General features: G+C 48.2%; 1 pseudogene; it reads left to right on the forward strand.

Moving 5' to 3' along the window:
- Positions 1-14,328, forward strand: part of LOC141191595 (vacuolar protein sorting-associated protein 37A-like) — a 35,003-nt pseudogene extending 20,675 nt beyond the window's left edge.
- Positions 14,329-14,885: the final 557 nt, after the last annotated feature.

A 14,885-nucleotide genomic window follows, 5' to 3' on the forward strand; every position in this document is an offset into this window, starting at 1 on the left:
TCCATCCTTACCCGGGAGTGGAATATCACACCTCTGGCTGAGGTGCAATACCCCTGTAGCAGCCGAATCCTCAGGGTGCTACATATAAGCCGTGCATGCTCCTCTGGGCAATTAAATATGCAAATTGTCTCTTCAGAGAGGAAGAGGATTAGAACTTTAGCGCCACCTTTTGGAAGTAATCCTAAAAGTCAATATCGACCCTTTAACGAGCCTTGCTATATGACTTGTGATAAAAGCCAAACCAGATTCTCAATTTGCAGACACGGTGTGTCGGGGAAACTCTGCATGATGCCGCTGCACATGAGACTATGTTCACACGTCAGTAATCATCCATTAGAGCGTTCTAACATGATTATTGGATGTGTGAACATAGTCCGTATCCAGCAGCAATCTGATAACAGAACAGTTGTGCAGGCCCAACTTTTTTTTATGTGGCAAAAAAAAACAACTTATTTCAATTTGATCCATTTTGTAACATTGAACCCTATGGAAAACTGATTTGTTAATTAGCCATCCATTTTTTTTTTCATTTTGCAACAGGTTAATTGTTCTATTTACTGGATCAGTTTCAAAAGGAAGAAAACAGATGGCTAATAAACGGATCCGTTTTCCATAGACGTCAGTGTTAAGAAAATGGACCGAGTTGAAATTAGTTTCTTTTCAGGTGGACAAAAAAGTTGTGTCAATTATTTTTTTGTGTGTGTGAATGGATCGCTGCTGGATCCATCCTACCTGATGATTACTGGACATGTGAACATAGGCTAACGCTATGGGAGCTGTGGAAATGGCGGTGTGTTCACAATCATTTACACTTCAGAGACCAAAGAAGTCTTCAGTTGTAGTGACAAGTTGGAGTCACAGTGATGTAAATTTATCAGAAATCTGTGGCGGTGAATAGAAGAGACTTGGAGCACAAAGCTGGTGCGATGGGGCGGTCATTTTCAAGACTGCTTAAGCTGTAGCGTTATTGGCAGCACATCATCGCCCTGTGTGATCAGATCGTGTGCTGCTGAGATTCTATCATATTAACCATCATTCTGTGCGGACAGAAGTGCGGCTCGCCTGTCTACACATCTCCAGAAGTGACTGCCTATGGATATGATGCTGCTGATGGGCAGAATGGGTATAATGACTAAACCCAGCATTACAGGGTGCTATATACCATCCAGACGGCTCCTCTTACTTCTCTTGTACATTTTCTGTCCGTGGATGTGCTGTATGTTGCTGCTGCCGGTAAGCAGGGCCCGGACAGTTCTCTCCCATTGTGCACCTTGCATGGCGGCTACACTAGCAGTAGAGGAGAGGTGATCATCTGGCAGCCCATGTGGAGTACGGGCTACATTGTGTCCTCATGAAGCCTGTCAGTAACCTTATCTGCAGATTAACATCTCTGCTATACTAATAGGATTGCAGGGTAACTGTGTGTTAATAGTGTGTATCTGTCCGTACACAGTATGTTCAGAGCTGCAGAATTACAGCACATAATAGGCTGATCTATCTGCTGGCATGTTGGCGACACAGCATCTACCTACAGATATTGTATGTCCTATTTCATTACGATCGTGCTTGGGAGAATACTAATCTAATGAGGGAAACCCTTTCTTGTCTTTCCGCCTGTACAGCAATCCCGCAGGGAGGCCTCCGTACCCTCTTTCTGGCTTTTCTTTGTTTCCACCTTTCCCTACACAAGATAACAATAGATCAGTGCCAGTATCTGAACCTGTTCCTTCCACATATAACTCTGCCAAAACTGCCGCCCCCGCATACGGCCTAATTACAGATCTGCCGGTGCCTGTCCCCCCGTCTGAAGTAAGTGCGCAGCCGTGATCAGAAAAAGCCAAAAAATGTCAATTAAACTTTAATAGGTGGGCAGGGAAGATGTTTCTGTAAAGGGGTTGTCTGGTCTAAAACGACAAGTCTGCAGTCACTGTGTATGACTGCAGACTTGTGAATCCTCACATAGAGCACACTGCACACAGTGAGGATTCTGTGGTGTCCACACCGGGAAAGGCGGTCAGGTGGCCACAAGTATATGACGCACCCCCTGGGCCATATTCTTTAGGGGAATACCCGGAGCCGGATCAGATGGGGGTTGTAGTCTCCGAGTGGCTGTGACCCGGTCCGTGCCCAGGGTGTCAAGCTCAGTGTGTGGCAGTCCTTACTGATGTTACTAAAGTTCTTTATGTCGACTACGCCACCCGTTGTATTGCGGTCACTACGGCCGCCGCTGCAGCAGGGTCCGCTGAGGCTGATGGTGTTGGTGCAGCTTAGGTAGTATAACCCCCAACGGGAGGGGTATAGCCTCAGGGGGTCAGGTGCAGAGGATGGTGGTTGTGGAGGTGCAGGGAGGATGGTAATCAGAGACAGAGTCGGGTTGTGCAGTTCAGGGTTTTTACTTACTGCAGATGTTCCGGTCACTCCGGCCTTGAGTGACCACCCGAGCCGTGCTGCGTCCACCAGGTCCTGGACTCGGCCAACCCCCAAGTAGTTCTGGAGCGTGGTTCTGAGCTCCCTTTCTGTCCTGTCCTCGTCTCTGGCCTTCCCCACCAGGGATCCACCTATGTCCGGCTCCCTCGGGCCTTTTGGTGGTAAACCCTTGTCTCTGGGTTCCCTGACCCTATTCGTGGTCTGCCTTCCGGGCGGATATGGTGAGTGGTCGTGGCAGATGCTGCCCACGACCTCCGGTCTCTGGCTGAGGTGTGCTGTAGCCTCCACCAGCTTGGGATCCGGTACCCTGTTGCCAACTCTTCACCCTGTGGTTTAGTTTGGGTTCTCAGAGTTCCTTCTTTCTCCCCCTCTGGGTCCTTCTTTCTCCTCTCTCTTGGCCTGGGGCTGCTCTGCTCCTCTGCTCTCTTCCTCTGCAAAGACTGGCAGACTGACTGACTGACCAGCCTTCTACAAAAGACTCCTCTGCAAAGACCCTGATCTAAGATGGTTCCCACCTTATATACTCCCTCTATGTGTGAGCTCAGGTGACCAGCACCCAATGAGCTCCTAACTTTACCCAGACTGCTCCCCCTATCTGCCCCTACACTACTGGGATGTTCCACCCCCCTCCCACTCCAGCCAGGAACAGACACTGTCGTACCTGCACATTTCTCTAGTGGGAGTACCATCGGTCTGTTCCCCGGAAATGGGATGTATGTAGTGCATGCAGCTAACTGAGCTCAGTCCCACACTCCATCCTTACCCGGGAGTGGAATATCACACCTCTGGGTTGAGGTGCAATACCCCTGTAGCAGCCGAATCCTCAGGGTGCTACATTCCCCCCTGGTAAATCACAGCACGTCCTCGGGCTGTAAGAGATAAAACACCAAAACATACAATTTTTCATATAAACATAATAAAACATATAAAACAACATATATTAGCAGCATCATAAAACTTTTCATATAAAACTTTCTCGTAGTCGTTTCTTGCTTCTAGCTCCTCCGGTCACTGTGCAACTGATGACCGGGCAAAGTGCGACAGTCTCTTTCAGATTAAATACGGCTTTCCTATAAAACCAGTAGGGGGCGCTTTAGGACGCGCAACTATATACAAAGGGTAGGTGGCCGCTCTCAGTCCTCGGCCAGGTATCAGGAAGGAATGACCGCTCTCAGTCCTCGGTCAGTGGGATTAATGGACACACGGGTTAACAGTTCAGTTCTCTGGTCCCAACGGGGACTATATTAGCAGCAACGGTTCACTGTGCCCCGACGGGCAACTATATACAGTCTCTACTCTGCCGTACTCAACGACGACGTCCTCCTGCTCTTTCTTTGTGATTGGTTCCAGGTTCTGGTTCAGACCCGTCCGGGTCCTCTTGCTCCTCCTCACACCGCAGCTCCTCCTCCGTCAGGCGATGCACATGGAGGGCGTAGGGTCCTTTGGCACACTTGTGCCGGGTGAAGGTGACCTCGTCCCCTAAATACAGGTCACGACCTCTGTGTCCCTCCGGTAGGTGGGACTCAACGTCTCTTCTTGTCACGAAGACGTCGCCTGGGGTGCGGTGATCCCTGATGAAACCCCACCCATGCTGCAGATTAAATTTTATCACAGTCCCGATGGTACGGGGACCATGCGCTGCACGGGGGTCTCTCCTGGTCCGGCTCTTCTGCTCCGCGCTCCTGACTTGGGCTTGCTGTTCCCGGACCCGCCTCTCTCTCCGCTGCCTCTCGAAGACCTCGAGCTGTTGCCGGCAGCACTCAGCACGCTCCGTTGCAGCTGCCCGAGTCTCCTGAGTGAACCCCATGAGGTCTTCTCCGGTGGGGTCCCACTCATACTGGGTCTCTTCTAGCGGGGGCGAGATCCTCTTCACGGGCTTTGGAGCCGGGATCAGGGGTTCACACATGGGCCTTGTCCTCTGGAGTTCTAGTTCGTAGTACTCTTGGGGCCAGATGAAGGGCTGCCCATCCGGCCAGGTATGTTGGGCGAACAGGCTTTCACCCAGGTGCGGCACTCTCGATGTTACGGGCGCTGTGGTGGTAGCGGCGCCCGGGTTGCCCTGGCCTTGCGACCAGGCTTGGGGCACTTTGAAGGTGAAGGGCACCGTAAGGACGGCGGCGCCCTGTGTTACTTGGCCCTGCGACCAGGCCGGAGACTCCGCGGAGGTAGGGGGCGCTGTTGGCATTGCGGCGCCCGGGGGTACTAGGCCTTGCGACCAGGCTGGTGGTACTTCCTGCTTGGCCACGCTCGGGGTCGAGGCGTGTGACGTCACAGGGGTCGCGGCTTCCGGTTGAGGCCTAGTCTGCGGCGGTGACGTTGCAGCGGCGGGCACGGCAGGGGGTACTTCGGGCTCTGCGACGGGGAGCTGGGGCAGGTACGCGGTTTCCCGGTTCGGGGTAGAGACGTCCCCTTTACCTGCCTCCATTCGTTCGGCTCCCTTCTCGGCGCCGTCTCCGGCCTTCAGTTCTCCTGCGCCATCCTCAGAGGCGGTCTGTCTCCTCGTCTCGGGTGGCGTGCTCCGCTGACGGGTTCTTGTCTGCTGGGCCATCTCACGGCTCCATTCTGCTAACGTCTCTCGCTGCACCCGGGCCATCCTCTGTGCGAGGCCCTCCAGCGCAGTCTGTGCACACTCCCGATCTCGGGGGAGCTGTGCCAAGACCTCCACTAAGCCTAGTGGGGTCGTTGCTTCTAGCAGGCTCCTGACCAACGGGTCGGTGCTGCTCTGCTCTCCTCCCGTTGTCTCCAGCAGGCCTTCTGGAGTGGCGACCGGCAACAGGCTCCTGACCACTGGGTCGGTGCTGCCTGGAGTGGCGGCCCGCATCAGGCTCCTGACCACTGGGTCGGTGCTGCCTGGCTCTCCCTCCATCTCCGGGTAGGCTCTTTCTGGACTCTGCTCCAGGCTTCTTGTCTCCGGGTGCGCTCTCTCCAGACTGCTCCAGGCGACACCCATCTTTGCTCTCTTGTTCTCAGTCCTCCCACTTCGAGGGCGGTCCCGGGGCCACTTGGTGATTGTCAGCTCCAGGGGCAGTTCTTTCACGCTGACAGACACCTCTAGCATCACAGTCTCTGTTGGTGGGGGCGGTTTCCACTTTTGGCGCCATTTTCGGTCCTGGCCCACGATGGGAGGCGGCCTCTTGCCATCCTCTGGCACGCCCCTAATGGCGTCCGCTCTGACAAGGCGGGAAACCTTTGGAAATGGCGGGAATCGTCTCCCAGTGGCGGGAAACTCTGCAGATGGCGGGAAAAAGCTGTTAATGGCAGACAACCGGCGGGAATCGATCTGTGATGGAGTCCGATGGCGGGGACCCTCCGGGACCGGCGGGAGACTTCTTTTTGAGGTAAACTTGTTCTTTTCTTCAGGCACGCAGTACCCGGGTGTTGCGGGCACGTGATCCTGCCGACTACGCCAAAGTTGACGCACCCCCTGGGCCATATTCTTTAGGGGAATACCCGGAGCCGGATCAGATGGGGGTTGTAGTCTCCGAGTGGCTGTGACCCGGTCCGTGCCCAGGGTGTCAAGCTCAGTGTGTGGCAGTCCTTACTGATGTTACTAAAGTTCTTTATGTCGACTACGTCACCCGTTGTATTGCGGTCACTACGGCCGCCGCTGCAGCAGGGTCCGCTGAGGCTGATGGTGTTGGTGCAGCTTAGGTAGTATAACCCCCAACGGGAGGGGTATAGCCTCAGGGGGTCAGGTGCAGAGGATGGTGGTTGTGGAGGTGCAGGGAGGATGGTAATCAGAGACAGAGTCGGGTTGTGCAGTTCAGGGTTTTTACTTACTGCAGATGTTCCGGTCACTCCGGCCTTGAGTGACCACCCGAGCCGTGCTGCGTCCACCAGGTCCTGGACTCGGCCAACCCCCAAGTAGTTCTGGAGCGTGGTTCTGAGCTCCCTTTCTGTCCTGTCCTCGTCTCTGGCCTTCCCCACCAGGGATCCACCTATGTCCGGCTCCCTCGGGCCTTTTGGTGGTAAACCCTTGTCTCTGGGTTCCCTGACCCTATTCGTGGTCTGCCTTCCGGGCGGATATGGTGAGTGGTCGTGGCAGATGCTGCCCACGACCTCCGGTCTCTGGCTGAGGTGTGCTGTAGCCTCCACCAGCTTGGGATCCGGTACCCTGTTGCCAACTCTTCACCCTGTGGTTTAGTTTGGGTTCTCAGAGTTCCTTCTTTCTCCCCCTCTGGGTCCTTCTTTCTCCTCTCTCTTGGCCTGGGGCTGCTCTGCTCCTCTGCTCTCTTCCTCTGCAAAGACTGGCAGACTGACTGACTGACCAGCCTTCTACAAAAGACTCCTCTGCAAAGACCCTGATCTAAGATGGTTCCCACCTTATATACTCCCTCTATGTGTGAGCTCAGGTGACCAGCACCCAATGAGCTCCTAACTTTACCCAGACTGCTCCCCCTATCTGCCCCTACACTACTGGGATGTTCCACCCCCCTCCCACTCCAGCCAGGAACAGACACTGTCGTACCTGCACATTTCTCTAGTGGGAGTACCATCGGTCTGTTCCCCGGAAATGGGATGTATGTAGTGCATGCAGCTAACTGAGCTCAGTCCCACACTCCATCCTTACCCGGGAGTGGAATATCACACCTCTGGGTTGAGGTGCAATACCCCTGTAGCAGCCGAATCCTCAGGGTGCTACATTTACAATATGCGTACTTCCGGCCACAATCTGGCTACACTGTTTCCAGCGCGCTCAATGCAAGTGTATTGTGCGAGGCCTTGAACTGTAGTTGGATTCTGGCTGGGAGTATGCATAGCGCGTACTTGCAGACAGCAGTGCACACTATGTGAGAATTCACAAGTCTGCTGTCAGTGTCATGTCGGATCAGAAAACCCCTTTAAGAGCTTGTCTAATCTTGTTTCATCAGGAGCACACTGCTCCTCTGTCTTGCTGGCTACCTCCTTGCTGGGGGCAGTGCTCTCCTGAAGATGGACAGTTTCAACCAGCGGCATGGTCGCGCCGCTGGTCTGAACTATGCACTTTCCTCTGCTGTCGGCAGAGACCGCTTTGACTTTGCAGCGTCGGAGGAGCACAGAGGTACTGAATCCAGGGATCCGGCCAACTTCAGAGCTGCACTTGCAAGCTGTATAGCAAACTGCTTTCCTTGCCTAGGAGACTGGCCACCACTGATAGACTGCAGCAGTGGCCGGTAACCTAGGCATCGAACATTTCTGTTTCTGTAGTCTCTCACCAGTACCTGTATATATTTCTTAGATGGGTGTGAACGGCTTTACATATAAGATGCCTGATCTCCCTGAAACGTTTCCTGAGCTGTCAGATTTGAGGTTTGTATTTTTACAACTAAAATAAAAAATAAAAAGTTTAATTTTTATTTGTCAAAAAAAAAATTCTGAACTCTATATTAGTTCTAATGATAAAATGACATCCATCCTAGTATTCCCCAGGGCCACCCCTATAGATAAGTCTGTGCGTGCTTATTCTGCACACTAGCTTCTCTGTACCCTGTTGTAACATTTCCATGAAAGTCTTCGACGCACGTTTCTCTTTTTTTCTACTTCAGCGTGTCACAGCTCACCGATATGATGGAGCAAGAGGATGTTCTTCTGGAGCAGATTGTAAATCTTCCACAACTAAAACAGATTATATCTGATAAAGAGGAGCTAGTGAAAAATATCGAGGAGCTGGCAAGTAAGATTTGGTGGATGGTAGTTGAATACGGTTTTGAGGAATGAAGAGTTTTTCTGGTTCTTGGGAAAAAAAATATAGATAGATAGATATACAGTACAGACCAAAAGTTTGGACACACCTTCTCATTTAAAGATTTTTCTGTATTTTCATAACTATGAAAATTGTACATTCACACTGAAGGCATCAAAACTATGAATTAACACATGTGGAATTATATACTTAACAAAAAAGTGCGAAACAACTGAAAATATGTCTTATATTCTAGGTTCTTCAAAGTAGCCACCTTTTGCTTTGATGACTGCTTTGCACACTCTTGGCATTCTCTTTATGAGCTTCAAGAGGTAGTCACCGGAAATGGTCTTCCAGGCCCATTTCAAGTTTGCCAATGACCATCTGGCATGGGAGAAGGTCTTGTGGTCAGATGAGACCAAAATAGAACTTTTTGGTATCAACTCCACTCGCCGTGAGCAAGAAGGAGGATGAGTACAACCCCAAGAACACTGTCCCAACCGTGAAGCATGGTGAGGAAAATGTCATACTTTGGGGGTGCTTTTCTGCAAAGGGGATAGGATGACTGCACCATATTGAAGGGAGGATGGATGGGGTCATGTATCGCGAGATTTTGTCCAACAACTTCTATCCCTCAGTAAGAGCATTGAAGATGGGACGTGCCTGGGTCTTCCACCATGACAATGACCCGAAACACATAGCCAAGGAAACTAAGGAGTGTCTCTGCTAGAAGCATTTCAAGGTCCTGGAGTAGCCTAACCAGTCTCCAGACCTGAACCCAGTAGAAAATCTTTAGAGGGAGCTGAAACTCCAATGTTGCCCAGCGACAGCCCCGAAACCTGAAAGATCTGGAGAAGATCTGTATGGAGGAGTGGGCCAAAGTCCCTGCTACGGTGTGTGCAAACTTGGTCAAGAACTACAGGAAACTTCTGACCTCTGTAATTGCAAACAAAGGTTTCTGTACCAAATATTACGTTCTGTTTTTCTATTGTATCACATACTTATTTCAATCAATAAAATGCAAATTAATTATGTAAAAATCATACAATGTTATTTTCTGGATTCTTCTGTCTCTCACAGTTGAAGTATACCTACGATAAAAAAAGAAATACAGACCTCTCCATTCTTTGTAGGTGGGAAAACTTGCAATATCGGCAGTGTATCAAATACTTATTTTCCCCACTGGATATACACAGCGGGTGAAATACTCACACTTCACCAATTTTCTAAGTAACTATGTTACTAAAGGTGCTATAGGCATGAAATTCTCCCCAGATATCAGTAACAGACCATCCAATCCACATAGGCAAAGAAATCAAACAATAGATGTCCATAGATTAAGTTATGTGTAATAATGAGAAATTACACGGGGAAAAAGTATTGACTATGCTTACTGAAATGTATTTAATACTTCGTACACAAGCCTTTGTTGGTGATGACAGCTTCAAGATTCATCCTGTATGGAGAAACTAGTCGCATGCATTGCTCAGGTGTGATTTTGTCCCATTCTTCCACACAAACACGCTACAAATCCTGAAGATCCCTTGGGCTCCTTCTATGAACTCTGAGCTTCAGTTCCTTCTATAAATATTCTGTTGGATTCAGGTCAGGTGATTGGGTGGGCCATTTTAGCAGCTTTAATTATCTCTCTCTGAAAACAATTGAGCGTTTCCTTGGCTGTGTGTTTGGGATCATTGTCTTGCTGAAATGTCCACCCTTGTTTCATCATCATCCTGGTAGATTGCAGCCGATTTTTATCAAGAATGTCTCGTACATTTATCCATTCCTCCTTCCTTCATTAATATGAAGATTGCCGTATGCTGAAAAACAGCCACATTCCATGATGTTCCCACCTCCAAACTTCACTGTTAGCATGGTGTTTTGGGGGTGATATGCAGTGTCTTTTGGCCTCCAAACATGGTGTGTATTATGACATCCAAAGAGCTCAATTTTGGTCTCATCTGACCAGACTCTATCCTCCCAGTATTTCACAGGCTTGTCTAAATATTGTTGAGCAAACGTTAAACACGCGTCAACATGCTTTTTGTTCAGCAATGGAGTCTTGCATGCTAAGCGTGCATACAGACCATGGAGGTTGAGTGCATCACTTATAGTTTTCTTTGAAACAATTGCTGATTCCTGGTCTTTCTGTAACTCTCCACAGGTGGTCCTTGGTCATGGACAACTCTTTTGATAATTAACTTCACTCCTCTGTTTGAAATCTTGCGGGGAGCACCTGGTCGTGGCCGGTTTATTATGAAATTATGTTCTTTACATTTCTGGATTATGGCCCCAGCAGTGCTCACTGGAGCCTTCAGTAATTTAGAAATTCTTCTGTAACCAATACCGTCAGTATGTTTTGCAACAATTAGGTTGCGGAGGTCTTGTGACCGCTCACTGGTTTTACCCATCATGAGATGTTTCTTGTGTGACATCTTGCTAACGAGACACCTTTTTATAGGCCATCAGTTGAACCACCTAATATTATTTTTTACTAAGTGGCAGGATGGGTTTCTAATTACTGAGAGATTTCAGCTGGTGTCATGACTTTCCATGGCTTTTTGCCTCTCTCTCTCTTCATGTGTTCAGTACCTTTTTCCTGTGTCATTTCTCATTATTACACATAATTCATGGACATCTATGATTTGATTTCTTTGCCTGTGTGGACTGGATGGGTTGTTACCGACATCTGGTGAGAATTTCATGTCAATAGCACCTTTAGTAATATATTTACTTAGACAATTGGTGACATGTTCAATACTTATTTCATCCTCTGTATGTGTATATTAATATAGAATTTTTTTTAATTTTTTTAATCCAGAAAAGAATCTTCAAATTGAGCCAATTCTGGAGTCAAAGCGACAAGCATTATTAGATAAGGTAAGCCACTGTGGATGGGGCTGACATGGCAGGCGCAGTCTTTACGGCAGGTTTGGTTCATTTGTGGATTGTGCTAAGGAATTCTGACGATCTCACCCTTGCTATATTGAAGTTGGTGAAATTCACATTGATAATCTGCTGTATTTTCACCCCACAATGACATGCCGGGATTTGGAACATCTTTGGCGTTCTCATTTTTCTATATGGGCAATCTTTACAGTTTGCGGATGAGATTTGTAAAGTCTCATCCACTTACCTTATAAACCTGCTCTGATCTGGCCGTAAAAGCTGCAGCAAATGCGGCCCGCGTGAATTCATCCTCATTTCCTTGTGTTTTTCTTCTCTTCCAGTATGAGCTTCTGACTCAAATGAAAACCAGCAAAGACAGCATGAGCTGAGCGAGGTAATGTGGCGGATACGGGGCTAGAGAAGATGGCGCCTGCGGGACAGTGATATCACCTCTTGTGAATGGTGGATTCTATTGTATATTGATTGTTACCTTTCATTATTATCCTGTCTGTGATGATCATGAGACTGATGCAAAGCCTTGTGAACAGAATAAGAAGTTTGAGTCTAGTATTAGGATTAATGGCCAGTTTGCATTTTTTTTTTATCTAGATTGTGTTATGGAAAATCGAAAAAAAACTCAGTAGTTAAAAATAACATGTAAAGAGAAGCTGTCAGCTTTCTCATGCCTCCCGAAGCGCCACCATGTATTTATTGATCTTTTTGTACCCTGTGTAAAGAGCCCATTAATAGTGGCTTACTGATTTCTAGCATTTTTATAACTGCGGCCGTGATAATAAGTAGGTGAATATTTGTGGGGGCATTGCAACGCGCCCCACCACTAGTCACCCTCTAATTAGCAAATTGCCACCACAATTATAAAATAGATTTTCGCCAAATGCAGAAATCAGAAAGCCACTAAAAGGGGTTTGTTAGGACGGGTATAAAGTGAGAAATAAATACATGGTGACGGTTTGTGATCTCGGGGGAGCTGACAGGTTACCTTTAACATAAAGTCCTGGTCATTTTCTGATGACACATTCCCTTTAATTGCAGAACTGTGCTGTCAGTAGATCTCTTTGATAAGTTAAAGGGTAATAAAAGCCCTTTATGTGTCCTGTGGAAACTGGACGTCTAATCTGCAGAAAGCCGCTGAAGCCACCAATTACATTATTGTTCAGTAGAACAAAGGGAACGTTCTGAAAGGTTTACAGTGCGGGGGGATATGGACGGCGTGCACTGTAAGGGGGCCATGCAAGAATTGGCTGAATATTGAAATATTAGTATATGTATGATGTCGCTACTAGTGATGTGCATATCGGTTGCAGCCGCAGCAGCTGCATGTGTCGCGGCTGTTACACAGCTGTGACACATGCAGAGACTGGCTAACAAACAGGCAATCCCTGCATGTGTCACAGCTGTGCAACAGCCGCGATACATGCAGCCGCCCCGGCTGCAACGGAAATGCTGAACACGACGAAACTACTCAGCGAGTACCCGAGTGTGCTCGTTTAAAGGGTTAAACGAGCACGCTCGCTCATCACTAGTCGCTACATGTTCCCAGATTGCCACTATAGTCCTATACAATGTTTTCAGCATCATCTCGCCCAGTTTTCCATATAATACACATTTTTATATCAGCTGATCTTTTCTACTAGACAGACGATAGGTCCAATTGTCCAGACTTGTATTTAATCCTGATGATTAGTACTGTGAGGTTATAGCATGTGAATGGTACATGACCAGATGCTTTCACAGCAGCCAACCAGAGCTTGGCTTTCATTTTTTAGGAACAGTTTGAGGAATGAAAGCTGCATTATGATTGGCTGCAATGGACGATCTGTAAATGAGCCCCATTTGCTGGGGAAACCTACTGCCGCTAGTAAAATAGGTGAGTCCCTGTGCCATATGGGATGAGGTGTAACGTCCTGCTCCTTCCCCCCTCGCAGAGCTGCAGTCTCAGCGCACTACAGGCCAGGTTAAAGGTCGCTGCCCACCAAGCTGAAGAGGAGGCTGACAATTTTGCCCAAAATTTCCTTGAGGGAAAAACAGAAATAGATGATTTTTTAACTCTGTTCATGGAAAAGAGAAGAGTAAGTGCTGTGGTATTGGTTTAATAGTGGTGCACCTTATACTGGGGAATTGCATGAATAGCAGTTCCCTAAGATATGTCTGTATACAGGGAATTGCTGCCATTAATGCTTCAGTATCTGGGCTGGTCAGCCTTGGATCCATAGAGCGAATGTTATCTGCGGTCTGGATCTGGTGGAGCAGCGGACACGGCTTGTACCGATGAGCGGGAAGCCATGGCCTCCACATTGTATGTCCTCCTAGAGAGGAAAGAAGAGGTTAATCCAGCTCCCCTGCTGATTGTGCATACTCCCCCCAGCAGGGCAAAATGGCTACAAGAGGGGTGCACCCAGCACCAGGGCCGAAGAAAATCATTGTAAAAACCATTTATTGAAAAAAATGTTACAAAGAATTCATCTAATAAAAAAAGCATTTCTCCGAGGCATGCACGACTGCCGCGCTTCACACCATGTGTTCTCCTAGTATGTTCTAGCTCTCCAGCGCTAGGTGGGGGGAAATAATGAAGGTATAGGGTATCCGGTGCCTCCACATCAGCACAATGGTGATGTCAGAAGCCTCGGGGTTAATGCGGCTGAGAAAGTTCCTCCACCCAAGAGAGGAGGCGATGGATCACGTAGTAGAAAACATAGAGGCGTCATGGCTTCTCACATTAAAGATCAGAGAACCAGATGGCATGCATGCTGGAACTGATTTAATGGATATTCACTAAATAAAGAATTGATTGGAGAAACAAATGTCTATATATTCAGTTCAGAGAGCTAATGATCTGTCTACATCATATCCTATACCTTCATTATTTAACCACGACCTAGCGCTGGAGAACTACGCCATACTAGGATTAAGAGCGCAGTCTGAAGTGCGTCGGTTTTAAAAACTTTTCAATAAATGGTTGTTTTTACAATGATTTTCTTCCGATCTGGTGCTGGATACAGCCCTCTTGTATTGTATGTCCTCCTGTGTTATCTCAGTATGACTGGCAGTCACTGATGCCCCTATAGTGCACCTATACAACGACTGCACGAAGAAGCCTAGGAAAGACAAAGATAGTGACTGACACTGGCTCCATGGCCCAAGGTGGCATTGTAATTGCTCTCTAGATCATATTGTGCATCTGTGCAGAGCCGAGTCCTGTCATGTTTCACTTATGTCTCTAGAAGCCATTCACATCACTGACGATTTGTCTCCTATCTCTCAGTGCTGCCACAGTAGAGAAGCTGCAACAGTCCATATCCCTGCACAGCCAGAACCATGCACCGCTATAGGTACGATAATATACCGCCATGCTGTCTGCATGTTCATATACACCATCCATACTATGCACCGCTATAGGTACGATAATATACCACCATGTTGTCTGCATGTTCATATACACCATCCATACCATGCACCGCTATAGGTACGATAATATACCGCCATCTTGTCTGCATGTTCCTATACACCATCCATACCATGCACCCGCTATAGGTACGATAATATACCGCCATGTTGTCTGTATGTTCATATACACCATCCATACCATGCACCGCTATAGGTACGATAATATACCGCCATGTTGTCTGCATGTTCCTATACACCATCCATACCATGCACCCGCTATAGGTACGATAATATACCGCCATGTTGTCTGCATGTTCATATACACCATCCATACTATGCACCGCTATAGGTACGATAATATACCGCCATGTTGTCTGCATGTACATATACACCATCCATACTATGCACCGCTATAGGTACGATAATATACCGCCATGTTGTCTGCATGTTTATATACACCATCCAAGCTATGCACCGCTATAGGTACGATAATATACCGCCA

The sequence above is a fragment of the Phyllobates terribilis genome, unplaced genomic scaffold (genome assembly GCF_046119375.1).
Source record: "Phyllobates terribilis strain yellow unplaced genomic scaffold, ASM4611937v1 Scaffold_47__1_contigs__length_9908305, whole genome shotgun sequence".
NCBI lineage: Eukaryota > Metazoa > Chordata > Amphibia > Anura > Dendrobatidae > Phyllobates > Phyllobates terribilis.